A 13,929-nucleotide genomic window follows, 5' to 3' on the forward strand; every position below is an offset into this window, starting at 1 on the left:
CCTGAAGGTACTTTGCAAGTGAATGTTTACCCCAGAAATAAATTCAAAACTATTATGCCAGCATGAGTGGCTTTATTGTATAAACTCGGGCATAAGTCCTGCAACAAATATTGCAAACAGCACATTAGAAGTTCAGAAAAAACTGTTTCCTTCTGTGTATATCTTTATATATATTAGTCATCTGCATTCTCTCTCCCTCTCTCCCTGTAGAACAACAACAACTCGGCTTCGTGTCAGATTGGCGTGTCTCTGCTTGCAGAAATCTGTTATCTGCGGCCCACATGGCCTCGGATGGTGGCCGGCCTGCAGATAGACAATCTGTAGATGCTCTTGCTGATTATGGCTGTGTGATGGCTTTAAAAAAACTGTTTTTTTTTAGCTCTGAGGAGATTGTCCCACGTCAAAGTGCGAGGGCCGAGAGCGTCGGGTGACGTCAAAGCGTTGTGTTACCGTGTTTACTCTCTCTATGAAAGATCAACACCAGGCTGCAGTATTTATTGACACGCCATAATGGAGTTACAGACCATAACATAACACAGCATTTAACATTCTGCCGTGCACTCCAGTTCTTCTCCCAGCTACACATAGATGGTTTTGCTGAACTGTCAGCAAACCATCAAATCGGATCGCAAAAAACACATTTGGAGGTGGTTTGAGGCGCATGTGTCCAAATTCAAATAGCAGTGAGGATGGGAACGTGTCCTGTGTCCACATTAAAGACCGTCTACTCAACTGTGAGCAGAAATACGAAGGCTAGCCTCAATGGCGATTTTAGACCCTTTTTAGGGGGGCTCAAGTCCCCTTAAATTTCATCTTAGCCCCCCGAAAAATCAATTTTAGTGCTTCAAGTGAGAGTTTGCGAACTTGTCTGTTAGTGACAGACGACAACCAATTACAGGTTCAAAGGGAAACAGGTTTAATATCCTGTGTCTGTCTCCGATGCTACGCACCTGTAACCCCATCAAGGAAAGGGTCATCAGCAACGTAGTGTTGGCCAATCGGAGGATGTCGTGCCAGACTCCCTTCAAAATCTCTTTTCTGGGACAGGTGCATCGGAAAAAGGCAAAGGTTACCAGCAACACTTGTTGAAGAAGTCCCGCATACTGTCCATTACGCATGCAAATACTTTCGGTATTTGCCGAGTTTCACATCGTTGTAGAGTGACCGAAACGTTGTGAAATAAAGTTTTTTCATGCGTAATGGACAGTATGCCTAGCCTGGGTAAACCCTGACGAACTTCCGGCAAATTTGAGATTTGCTCTGCAAGTCACTCTGGCGAAGAGCCCATTCAAACCCATTTCCAATGTCCCCAAAATCGAGGCACCAATCACAACCGCTGAGGCGGGCTTTGTGCGACGACGATAGCACAGCGACGGCGAGCAGCTTTTTGTTTACATTCAACATGACGGCTACCGAAGCGCAGCGTCACCCGGATCGTTGGTCTGATTGGTTGGACTATCCAATGTGCCTTCGAGGCATTTGAGCAGCGTCCGTTGGTGACGCCCCTTTGGAAATGAACTGTCAATGAACCTTCCCCAGACCCACTCTCAGTTACAACTGAGAAGGGTCTGGTGTCAACCAGGCTACAGTATGCCGGGACTTCTTCAACAAGTGTGCCAGACTCCTGCCTTTGGCTGAGTCTCTATCTGATCTGTCAGAGGGAGAGCAGAATATGGTTGGGTAGTTTAACGTTGGTAGTCCCACGGAGAAGAAGTCATTTATTGGTGCAGATTAAAACCCAAATTGAAACGTAAGCAACTAAAATTGCTGAATGTTAGAACATTGTGTCAAATTGTCACCGAATCGCTGTAAAATAAAGTATTTGCATGCGTTATGGACAGTGCGCCAGACTCCCGCCCTTGGCTGAGTCCATAGACTGTATATTATATTATTATATATAATATTAACAGTCTATGGCTGAGTCTCTATCTAATCTGTTACATTCTCATTCCCCTAAAGGTCTGATCCTAGAATCGCCCCTGGCTAGCCTACTCATTTAAAGTATTTCTCATGTCACAGAAACCACCGAGTGTATTGTGTGTTATTATCTTATTCTGTTAGTAGTCGTTTTTGCTCCTGCAGGCTGCCTGCTCCTGGCCTGGCTCCGCCCTCCTACGTACTAAATGAAATGTACCAGAGTCTGGTAGGACCAAGCTAGCCTGCTCACTGCTCACTATGGCTGTTGTAGTGGACATTTTGGGGCGTTAGTTTTTGGCAGTTTTGTGTCTACTTGCAGTTATTTTGCGTCTCTTCATGGTTGTTTCGGGTCGTTTGTAGTCGGTGTGTTTATGTTTTTTGGCCGTTTTGTCTCTATTTGGTATCATTTAGCGTCTCTTTGTGGTCGATTTGTATCAATGTAGTCATTTGTGTCATTTGTAGTCGTTTTGTGTCTGTTTGTGATTGTTTTATGTGTTTTTTTTCAGCAACATTTTGTGTGTCAGGATCCCATTTGGTGGACATGTTGACACATGGCATGCACAGCAAAACTCATCTTACTTCAGGGGTCAATTTTAATCTTGACTCTTTATTGTGTGACTTTGCTGTTTTAAAGGGTTAGGAACTAACAAAACTGACAAACTGACTGAGCGATGGAGGCAGCGGTAGAGCAGCAACTCCCGTGTTCAACCAATCAAAATGCTACACTTATTTACCAGGGCGCACACACACACACACACACACACACACACACACACACACACACACACACACACACACACACACACACACACTCCTCACATGTGCAAACACATTATGTCATAACTGTTTGATCACCACTGTTTGTATGCAATGTTCTGAGAACAGAGCTGCTCCTTATGCTCACTAAACATCGGGCTAGTGGCGCAATGGATAAAGCGTCTGACTACGGATCAGAAGATTCTAGGTTCAACTCCTGGCTAGCTCGTACTACTCTTTAATTATTGTTTCACTTGTTCCGCAATTCCAACTTTACTCCAGGACAAACTGTCTATCAAAGTCAATGTACGTCTTTAAAGAGCCAAACGATGAGTATTTGTTCAACCTGTGTTGAAAAGACTCTAAATCCTCCAATTTCAGTCAAGCACAGCTATCCTCAAGCTTTCTCTGTTGTTTTTCTAGAATCAGCAGTGCTAGATAAACCATCTGTGGAATTTTCATTTGTTACTCATCAATTAGGAATACCAAGAAAATAGCAGTATATTTGTGATTCAGAGTTCCAACTATGCTATCACATCAACGAGGCAATTGCAACACCAAGTGGCCGTGATAGTATAGTGGTTAGTACTCTACGTTGTGGTTACAGCAACCCAGGTTTGAATCGGGTTCACGGCAGCTGTGTTAAGCTACTTTTCTGTTGTTCCTTTGAATTACTCCATCTTCAGCTTCATTTTACATAAATAGAAACTGGACAGCTTAGGCTGAAAGTCATGCAAGAGGCTCCTTATTTTCGACTGCAACAACAATTTGACTGACCTTCTATACCCTTGTCAGCAAAGATCACCACTGTTTGTATGCAATGGTCTGAGAACAGAGCTGCTCCCTGTTTTCCCTAAATGTAGGGCTAGTGGCGCAATGGATAACGCGTCTGACTACGGATCAGAAGATTCTAGGTTCGACTCCTGGCTAGTTCGTACTTCTCTTTAGGTATAAAATCACTTCTTCCTCATTTCCAACTTTACTCCTGTACAAACTGTCTCTCAAAGTAAATGTTAACTATAAAGAGCCGAACAAATGAGTAAATGTGCTTAAACAGCTCTAAATTCTTGAATTTCAGTCAAGCACAGCTATTATCAAGCTTTCTCTGTTGTTTTTCTAGAATCAGCAGTGCTAGATAAACCATCCGTGGAATTGTCATTTGTTACTCATCAATTATGGAAACAGAGAAAATAGCAGTATATTTGTGATTCAGAGTTCCAACTATACTATCACAACAACGAGGCGATGGAGGCAGCGGTAGAGCAGCAACTCCCGTGTTCTGAGAGGTTAAATGACTGTTTTCGTTAAAGGAGTCTGGTGGCTTTGGAGAGAGATAACGGCTTCAGTTCCCCGTCGTAAAGGGCTGTCTGACAGGAAGGTAAGGCACTGAAAATATCCTAAATATAGCGTCCACTTCAACTGATATAGATTTTTTTTTAGGTGTCTAACTTTGTTAGTGAAGTTAAAACTGAAATAAAAGTGGAGGATCTTGACTTTTCCCACTTATATTGAACATATTTATGTTTTCCCTCGAGCTTTGGACAGTTTGGACAAAGAGAAACAGTCACTGACGCCTGAGAGAAAAAAAAAACTGTGTTGTCATGGTTATCACTTCCTTATGTTCTCACACAGCATCCACACGCATGCACGCACGCACGCACGCACGCACGAACGCACACACACACACACACTCACACACACACACGCACACATGCAAACACTAACACACACAGACACACAAGCACACAAACACTAACACACAAACACACACAGACACACATACACAGACACACACACACACACACACACACACACACACACACACACACACACACACACACACACACACACAATCAAAACACTCAGGACTCAGGATTTGCTTCGGAAAGGATTCACAACAAATGGTCAAAAATACAGTTAAGGTTAAAGTATTGGATTAGAAAAAGAGATGTTCATAAAGGGCATTCTGGGAAATGTTGGAACTCAATTACAGAAGAAAAAGAAGTTGATGCAACCCACTCAGTGAACAGAGCAACGTCCTTCCTGTAGCGAGAGAGGGACATCTAATGGCCATTTGTGAGTACTGCAGAAATGCAATTAAATCATCTTTACAGTTTTTTCCAATTGAAAGTTCTGCAAGAGACCCCATACTACAACAAAAAAAATGACTGGCCTTCTATAACCTTGTCAACAAAGATCACCACTGTTTGTATGCAATGGTCTGAGAACAGAGCTGCTCCCTATTTACACTAAATGTAGGGCTAGTGGTGCAATGGATAACGCGTCTGACTACGGATCAGAAGATTCTAGGTTAGACTCCTGGCTAGCTCGTATTCCTCTTTAATTATTGATTCACTTGTTCCGCAATTCCAACTTTACTCCAGGACAAACTGTCTATAAAAGTAAATTTACATCTATAAAGAGCCAAACGATGAGTAAATGGTCTTTCAACCTGTGCTAAAAAGACTCTAAAAGTTCTGCAAGAGACCCCATACTACAACAAAAAAATGACTGGCCTTCTATACCCTTGTCAACAAAGATCACCACTGTTTGTATGCAATGGTCTGAGAACAGAGCTGCTCCCTATGCTCTCAGAACGTAGGGCTAGTGGCGCAATGGATAACGCGTCTGACTACGGATCAGAAGATTCTAGGTTCAACTCCTGGCTAGCTCGTACTTCTCTTTAGCTATTAAGTCACTTGTCCTGTACAAACTGTATATAAAACTAAATTTACACCTAGAAGAGCAAAACATTGAGGGAATTGTCTTTCAACCTGTGTTAAAAAGACTCTAAATCCTGTAATTTCAGTCAAGCACAGCTATCCTCAAGCTTTCTGTTGTTTTTCTAGAATCAGCAGTGCTAGATAAACCATCGTGGGTTTTAATTTGTTACTCATCGATTAGAATACCAAGAAAATCAGCAATTTGTATTCAGAGTTTCAGCATGCTTCACATCCATGCAATCAACAGTGAAACGGGAAAGCTGGCAAAAATAATACATAAATAGAAACTGGACAGCTTAGGCTAAAAGTTATGCAAGAGACCCCATACTACAACAAAAAAATGACTGGCCTTCTATAACCTTGTCAACAAAGATCACCACTGTTTATATGCAATGGTCTGAGAACAGAGCTGCTCCCTACATTCTCTAAATGTAGGGCTAGTGGCGCAATGGATAACGCGTCTGACTACGGATCAGAAGATTCTAGGTTCAACTCCTGGCTAGCTCGTACTCCTCTTTAGGTATTAAATCACTCGTCCTGGACAAACTGTATATAAAACTAAATTTACATCTAAAAGAGCCAAACGATGAGGGAATGGTCTTTCAACCTGTGCTAAAAAGAATCTAAATCCTGCAATTTCAGTCAAGCACAGCTACCATCAAGCTTTCTCTGTTGTTTTTCTAGAATCAGCATTGCTAGATAAACCATCCGTGGAATTGTCATTTGTCACTCACAATACCAAGTGGCCGTGATCGTATAGTGGTTAGAACTCTGTGTTGTGGCCGCAGCAACCCCGGTTCAAATCTGGGTCACGGCAGCTGTGTAAAGTTACATTTCTGTTGTTCCTTTGAATTACTCCATCTTCTGCTTTCATTTTTACATTAGATAGAAACTGGACAGCTTAGGCTAAAAGTTCTGCAAGAGACCCCATACTACAACAAAAAAATGACTGGCCTTCTATACCCTTGTCAACAAAGATCACCACTGTTTGTATGCAATGGTCTGAGAACAGAGCTGCTCCCTATGCTCTTTGAGTATATTTGTGATTCAGAGTTCCAACTATACTATCAAAAGTCAACAACAACTTAACTTATCCATCATAGAAAAGAAACGACAAAAACGTTGAAAAAAGCACAAATAAAACTGATAACTGTGTCAACAACGTCAAAAAAAAAAGCGCCAAAAACTTCGGCAAACGCAGCGGAAACGTTTAAAAAAGCATCAAAAACGCTGTAAAAGGAAAAAAAATTGAAGAAAGAAAAAACGTTGGTAAAACATCAAAAAACGTTGGGGAAAAAGCATAAAAAAGTGTCAAAAACATTGAAAACTGCATCAAAAACATCGAAAAGAAGCGCCTTAAGCATCGAAAAAGCGCCAAAAACGTTGGCAAAGGCTTCAAAAACGTTGGGAAAAGCACCACAAACATCGAAAAGATTTACAAAAACTTCAGAAAATGCGACAAAAACTAGGCGGGCCAAAAGTATTGTGAACCTAAACTGATATGCATGAGTTTGACGCATCTGCACTATAGGCGTTGCCATCCTTAGTTTAAAAAACTCATATCAATGACATGTAAAGATCACAGTTTTATGAGTTCAGTGGTAACTTTTTGCAGTAAAATCACTTACCGTATTTTCCGGACTATAAGTCGCACTTTTTTTCATACTTTGGCTGGTCCTGCGACTTATAGTCAGGTGCGACTTATATATCAAAATATATATATCGTAACATGTTTTATATGTTATTTCATGCTGAAAACATTACCGTCTACAGCAGCGAGAGGCGCTCTAGGCTTGTGACGACTATATGCTGCTCCTAAAGACAACTGAGAAAGAAAAGAAACTGTTAGATAAACCATCTGTGGAATTGTCATTTGTTACTCATCAATTAAAATAGCAGAATATTTGTGATTCAGAGTTCCAACTATACTATCACAACAACGAGGCAATTACAACACCAAGTGGCCGTGATCGTATAGTGGTTAGTACTCTACGTTGTAGTTGCAGCAACCCAGGTTTGGATCAGGCTCACGGCAGCTGTGTTAAGCTACTTTTCTGTTGTTCCTTTGAATTACTCCATCTTCTGCTTCATTTTACATTGATAGAAAATGGACAGCTAAGGCTGAAAGTCGTGCAAGAGAGTCCATGTTTTCGTCTGCAACAAAAAATTTGACTGGCCTTCTATAACCTTGTCAACAAAGATCACCACTGTTTGTATGCAATGGTCTGAGAACAGAGCTGCTCCCTGTTCTCTCTGAACATCAGGCTAGTGGCGCAATGGATAACGCGTCTGACTACGGATCAGAAGATTCTAGGTTCGAATCAGAAGATTCTAGGTTGGACTCCTGGCTATCTCATACTCCTCTTCAGCTATTATGGAGAACCAAACGATGAGTAAATGGTCTTTCAACCTGTGCTAAAAAGACTCTAAATCCTGCAATTTCAGTCAAGCACAGCTGTTATCAAGCTTTCGCTGTTGTTTTTCTAGAATCAACGGTGCTAGATAAACCATCCGTGGAATTGCCATTTGTCACTGACAATACAAAATGGCCGTGATCATATAGTGGTTAGTACTCTGCGTTGTGGCCGCAGCAACCCAGGTTTGAATCTGGGTCATGGCAGCTGTGTAAATCCACTTTTCTGTTGTTCCTTTGAATTACTCCATCTTCTGCTTCATTTTACATTAATAGAAACTGGACAGCATAGGCTGAAAAGTCGTGCAAGAGACCCCCTATTTTCGACTGCAACAAAAAATTTGACTGGCCTTCTATACCCTTGTCAACAAAGATCACCACTGTTTGTATGCAATGGTCTGAGAACAGAGCTGCTCCCTATTCTCTCTAAACATAGGGCTAGTGGCGCAATGGATAACGCGTCTGACTACGGATCAGAAGATTCTAGGTTCGACTCCTGGCTAGCTCGTACTACTCTTTAGGTATAAAATCACTTGTTCCTCGTTTGCAACTTTACTCCTGTACAAACTGTCTATCAAAGTAAATAAACCACTATAAAGAGCCGACCAATGAGTGTTTGTTCAACATGTGCTAAACAGACTCTAAATCCTGCAATTTCAGTCAAGCACAGCTATTATCAAGCTTTCTCTGTTGTTTTTCTAGAATCAGCAGTGTTAGATAAACCATCCGTGGAATTGTCATTTGTTACTCATCAATTAGGAATACCAAGAAAATAGCAGTATATTTGTGATTCAGAGTTCCAACTATGCTATCACATCAACGAGGCAATTGCAACAACAAGTGGCCGTGATAGTATAGTGGTTAGTACTCTGTGTTGTGGCCGCAGCAACCCCGGTTCAAATCCGGGTCACGGCAGCTGTGTAAAGCTACATTTCTGTTGTTCCTTTGAATTACTACATCCTCAGCTTCATTTTACATAGATAGAAACTGAGGCCTGTACTACGAAGCGAGATCAACATGTCCTGGATTTATTTCAGTTACCTTCTTACCTTGCTTCACCTAACCTAACACCCGCGGTCCCGCATAAGCTGTATCACGACGCTGGTTATCAACTAGTTCAATCAACCCAGGGTTTCCCAATCCACAGGCGCGCGCGTTCATATAAAAGAGGCGGTGTTTGCACAGCACGACCAATCGCAAACATCTACCAGAGCCGCATATTTTACATAAGAAGAGCAAACTATAATTCTACATAAATATGAAGAACACAGACACGGTTTTACAGGCAAACACAATACAGTCGCTGCTTCCTAAAACAGGAAGGAAAGCTGGCAAAAAACAAGCCGACGCTGTAGATGCGTGAATCATAACGCTTATTAATAGCACTTCCCCATCAGTCAGGGACCAAAATCTGACCATAATTACACTTGTGCACTTTCCATAAACTGTCGTTGCTTTAGCCTAGTATTTCAGTTGCAGTCCTGGCAGTGGGAAGCCATCGTGAGAGCAAATAACATATATAAAAAACTAAATTCAAACTGATGTGCGCATTGGCAACACACGGCTCAAGAAGCCGATATATATATATAGTATATATATATATATATATATATATATATATATATATATATATATATAACTATATATATATATATATGTATTTATTTTGTTTGTGTGTTATTTCATATTAACGCTTAATGTTTGTTTGTGTATGCACCAAAAAGCAAGGCAAATTCCTTGTTAGTTTTTTTGGCAATAAATAGATATTAGATGAATAGATGAATAGATATTAGATAAATAGATATTAGGGGCTCTACTCGAAATCTGCAGAATTTTTTCCGCAGATTTGAATCAAATTAAATTAAAATAAACTTATCGTATCTCCACCCCAAGCAGAAATTGATTGGGTCTCTGACTTGTATTCAACAACATACAGATCACAATGTCAGATACGCACAACAAATAACAAAGTAAAATGGTCATTAGGCTCCATTCCACTGGGCCAGGGGCGTCAAACTCAACTTCACTAAGAGACAGACGTATTTTATTGATATGCTTTTAATTAAGAGAAAAAGTCAAATATTTTGACTGTATGTATTATTGCATGTCTCTCATAGCTTTCTCACTTACAGTTTGGGCCTCAAAAAGCCCCAAAAAAGTCACCAACAACTTAACTTATCCATCATAGAAAAGAAACGACAAAAACGTTGAAAAAAGCACAAATAAAACTGATAACTGTGTCAAAACGTCAAAAAAAAAAAGCGCCAAAAACTTCGGCAAACGCAGCGGAAACGTTTAAAAAAGCATCAAAAACGCTGTAAAAGGAAAAAAATTGAAGAAAGAAAAAACGTTGGTAAAACATCAAAAAACGTTGGGGAAAAAGCATAAAAAAGTGTCAAAAACATTGAAAACTGCATCAAAAACATCGAAAAGAAGCGCCTTAAGCATCGAAAAAGCGCCAAAAACGTTGGCAAAGGCTTCAAAAACGTCGGGAAAAGCACCACAAACATCGAAAACATTTACAAAATCTTCAGAAAATGCGACAAAAACTAGGCGGGCCAAAAGTATTGTGAACCTAAACTGATATGCATGAGTTTGACGCATCTGCACTATAGGCGTTGCCATTCACGGATAAACCATCCGTGGAATTGTCATTTGTCACTGACAGTACAAAATGGCCGTGATCGTATAGTGGTTTGTACTCTGCGTTGTGGCACAGCAACCCTGGTTGGAATCCGGATCACGGCAGCTGTGTTAAGCTACTTTTCTGTTGTTCCTTTGAATTACTCCATCTTCTGCTTCATTTTACATAGATAGAAACTGGACAGCTTATGCTAAAAGTTCTGCAAGAGACCCCATACTACAACAAATAAAATGACTGGCCTTCTATACCCTTGTCAACAAAGATCGCCACTGTTTGTATGCAATGGTCTGAGAACAGAGCTGCTCCCTGTTTTCACTAAATGTAGGGCTAGTGGCGCAATGGATAACGCGTCTGACTACGGATCAGAAGATTCTAGGTTCAACTCCTGGCTAGCTCATGCTACTCTTTAGCTATTAAGTCAGTTGTCCTGTACAAACTGTATATAAAACTAAATTTACATCTAAAAGAGCCAAACGATGAGGGAATGGTCTTTCAACCTGTGCTAAAAAGACTCTAAATCCTGCAATTTCAGCAGCTACCATCAAGCTTTCTCTGTTGTTTTTCTAGAATCAGCAGTGCTAGATAAACCATCCGTGGAATTGTCATTTGTCACTCACAACATCAAGCGGGCGTGATCGTATAGTGGTTAGTACTCTGCGTTGTGGCCGCAGCAAACCCAGTTCGAATCCGGGTCACGGCAGCTGTGTAAAGCTGTTTTTCTGTTGTTCCTTTGAATTACTCCATCTTCTGTTTCTTTTTACATTAATAGAAACTGGACAGCTTAGGCTGAAAAGTCGTGTAAGAGACTCCATGTTTTCGTCTGCAACAAAAATTTGACTGGCCTTCTATACTCTTGTCAACAAAGATCACCACTGTTTGCATGCAATGGTCTGAGAACAGAGCTGCTACCTATTCTCTCTGAACATCGGGCTAGTGGCGCAATGGATAACGTGTCTGACTACGGATCAGAAGATTCTAGGTTCGACTCCTGGCTAGCTCGTACTTCTCTTTAGCTATTAAGTCACTTGTCCTGTACAAACTGTATATAAAACTAAATTTACAACAAAAAAATGACTGGTCTTCTATACCCTTGTCAACAAAGATCACCACTGTTTGTATGCAATGGTCTGAGTACTGAGCTGCTCCCTATTCTCTCCAAACGTCGGGCTAGTGGCGCAATGGATAACATGTCTGACTACGGATCAGAAGATTGTAGGTTGGGCTCCTGGCTAGCTTGTACTTCTCTTTAGCTATTATGGAGAGCCAAACGATGAGTAAATGGTCTTTCAACCTGTGCTAAAAAGACTGTAAATCCTGCAATTTCAGCACCTACCATCAAGCTTTCTCTGTTGTTTTTCTAGAATCAGCAGTGCTAGATAAACCATCCGTGGAATTGTCATTTGTCACTCACAATACCAAGTGGCCGTGATCGTATAGTGGTTAGTACTCTGCGTTGTGGCCGCAGCAACCCCGCTTCGAATCCGGGTCACGGCAGCTGTGTAAAGCTGTTTTTCTGTTGTTCCTTTGAATTACTCCATCTTCTGTTTTTTTTTAAATTAATAGAAACTGGACAGCTTAGGCTAAAAGTTATGCAAGAGACCCCATATTATCGACTACAATAAAAATTTAAACTGGCCTTCTATACCCTTGTCAACAAAGATCACCACTGTTTGTATGCAATGGTCTGAGAACAGAGCTGCTCCCTATTTTCTCTAAATGGGGCTAGTGGCGCAATGGATAAAGCGTCTGACTACGGATCAGAAGATTCAAGGTTCAACTCCTGGCTAGCTCGTACTCCTCTTTAGGTATTAAATCACTTGTCCTGTACAAACTGTATATAAAACTAAATTTACATCTAAAAGAGCCAAACGATGAGGGAATGGTCTTTCAACCTGTGCTAAAAAGACTCTAAATCCTGCAATTTCAGTCAAGCTTTCTCTGTTGTTTTTCTAGAATCAGCAGTGCTAGATAAACCATCCGTGGAATTGTCGTTTGTTACTCATCAATTAGGAATGCAGGGAATGGTCTTTCAACCTGTGCTAAAAAGACTCTAGGTTAGTACTCTACGTTGTGGTTACAGCAACCCAGGTTTGAATCCGGGTCACGGCAGCTGTATAAAGCTGTTTTTCTGTTGTTCCTTTGAATTACTCCATCTTCTGCTTCTTTTTACATTAATAGAAACTGGACATCTTAGGCTGAAAGTCGTGTAAGAGGCGCCTTATTTTCGACTGCAAGAAAAATTTAAATGGCCTTCTATACCCTTGTCAACAAAGATCACCACTGTTTGTATGCAATGGTCTGAGAACAGAGCTGCTCCCTATGTTTTTTAAAGGTAGGACTAGTGGCGCAATGGATAACGCATCTGACTATGGATCAGCAGATTCTAGGTTCAACTCCTGGCTAGCTCGTACTCCTCTTTAGCTATTAAGTCACTTGTCCTGTACAAACTGTCTATCAAAGTCAATGTACGTCTTTAAAGAGCCAAACGATGAATATTTGTTCAACCTGTTCTAAAAAGACTCTAAATCCTGCAATTTCAGTGAAGCACAGCTATCATCAAGCTTTCTCTGTACTCTGCGTCGTGGCCGCAGCAACACCGGTTCGAATCCGGGTCACGGCAGCTGTGTAAAGCTGCTTTTCTGTTGTTCCTTTGAATTACTCCATCTTCTGCTTCATTTTACATAGATAGAAACTGGACAGCTTAGGCTGAAACTTCTGCAAGAGACCCCATACTACAACAAAAAAAATGACTGTTCTTCTATACCCTTGTCAACAAAGATCACCACTGTTTGTATGCAATGGTCTGAGAACAGAGCTGCTCCCTATGCTCTTTGAGTATATTTGTGATTCAGAGTTCCAACTATACTATCACAACAACGAGGCACTGACAATACCAAGTGGCCGTGATCGTATAGTGGTTAGTACTCTGTGTTGTGGCTGCAGCAGATCGGGTTTGAATCTGGGTCACAGCAGCTGTGTAAAGCTACATTTCTGTTGTTCCTTTGAGTTACTCCACCCTCAGCTTCATTTTACATAGATAGAAACTGCACAGCACGGCCTTCTATACCCTTGTAAGCAAAGATCACCACTGTTTGCATGCAATGGTCTGAGAACAGATCCTGGTGTGCAATGGTGTGAGAACAGATGGCCGCAGCATTCCTGGTTTGACTCTGGGTCAAAGGCAGCTGTATAAAGGCACTTTTCTGTTGTTCCTTTGAATTACTACATCTTCTGCTTCATTTTACATAGATAGAAATTGGACAGCTTAGGCTAAAAGTTCTGCAAGAGACCCCATACTACAACAAAAAAATGACTGGCCTTCTATAACCTTGTCAACAAAGATCACCACTGTTTGTATGCAATGGTCTGAGAACAGAGCTGCTCCCTGTTTTCACTAAATGTAGGGCTAGTGGCGCAATGGATAACGCGTCTGACTACGGATCAGAAGATTCTAGGTTCGACTCCTGGCTAGCTCG

At 41.1% G+C, this 13,929-nt stretch overlaps 8 non-coding genes across 8 annotated transcripts; all 8 read left to right on the plus strand.

Annotated features, from left to right (window-relative positions):
• The first annotated feature begins 3,535 nt into the window (after positions 1-3,535).
• On the plus strand, positions 3,536-3,608 carry trnar-acg (transfer RNA arginine (anticodon ACG)). The gene has a single exon. It is a non-coding gene; the product is annotated as a tRNA-Arg (tRNA).
• A 1,666-nt stretch (positions 3,609-5,274) lies between these two features.
• On the plus strand, positions 5,275-5,347 carry trnar-acg (transfer RNA arginine (anticodon ACG)). Its single transcript has one exon. It is a non-coding gene; the product is annotated as a tRNA-Arg (tRNA).
• Positions 5,348-5,830: 483 nt separating this feature from the next.
• trnar-acg (transfer RNA arginine (anticodon ACG)) lies at positions 5,831-5,903 on the plus strand. The gene has a single exon. It is a non-coding gene; the product is annotated as a tRNA-Arg (tRNA).
• Positions 5,904-8,244: 2,341 nt separating this feature from the next.
• On the plus strand, positions 8,245-8,317 carry trnar-acg (transfer RNA arginine (anticodon ACG)). The gene has a single exon. It is a non-coding gene; the product is annotated as a tRNA-Arg (tRNA).
• A 335-nt stretch (positions 8,318-8,652) lies between these two features.
• trnah-gug (transfer RNA histidin (anticodon GUG)) lies at positions 8,653-8,724 on the plus strand. Its single transcript has one exon. It is a non-coding gene; the product is annotated as a tRNA-His (tRNA).
• A 2,053-nt stretch (positions 8,725-10,777) lies between these two features.
• On the plus strand, positions 10,778-10,850 carry trnar-acg (transfer RNA arginine (anticodon ACG)). The gene has a single exon. It is a non-coding gene; the product is annotated as a tRNA-Arg (tRNA).
• A 530-nt stretch (positions 10,851-11,380) lies between these two features.
• On the plus strand, positions 11,381-11,453 carry trnar-acg (transfer RNA arginine (anticodon ACG)). Its single transcript has one exon. It is a non-coding gene; the product is annotated as a tRNA-Arg (tRNA).
• Positions 11,454-13,856: 2,403 nt separating this feature from the next.
• On the plus strand, positions 13,857-13,929 carry trnar-acg (transfer RNA arginine (anticodon ACG)). The gene has a single exon. It is a non-coding gene; the product is annotated as a tRNA-Arg (tRNA).

This window comes from Sander vitreus, chromosome 17, assembly GCF_031162955.1.
Source record: "Sander vitreus isolate 19-12246 chromosome 17, sanVit1, whole genome shotgun sequence".
NCBI classification, from domain to species: domain Eukaryota; kingdom Metazoa; phylum Chordata; class Actinopteri; order Perciformes; family Percidae; genus Sander; species Sander vitreus.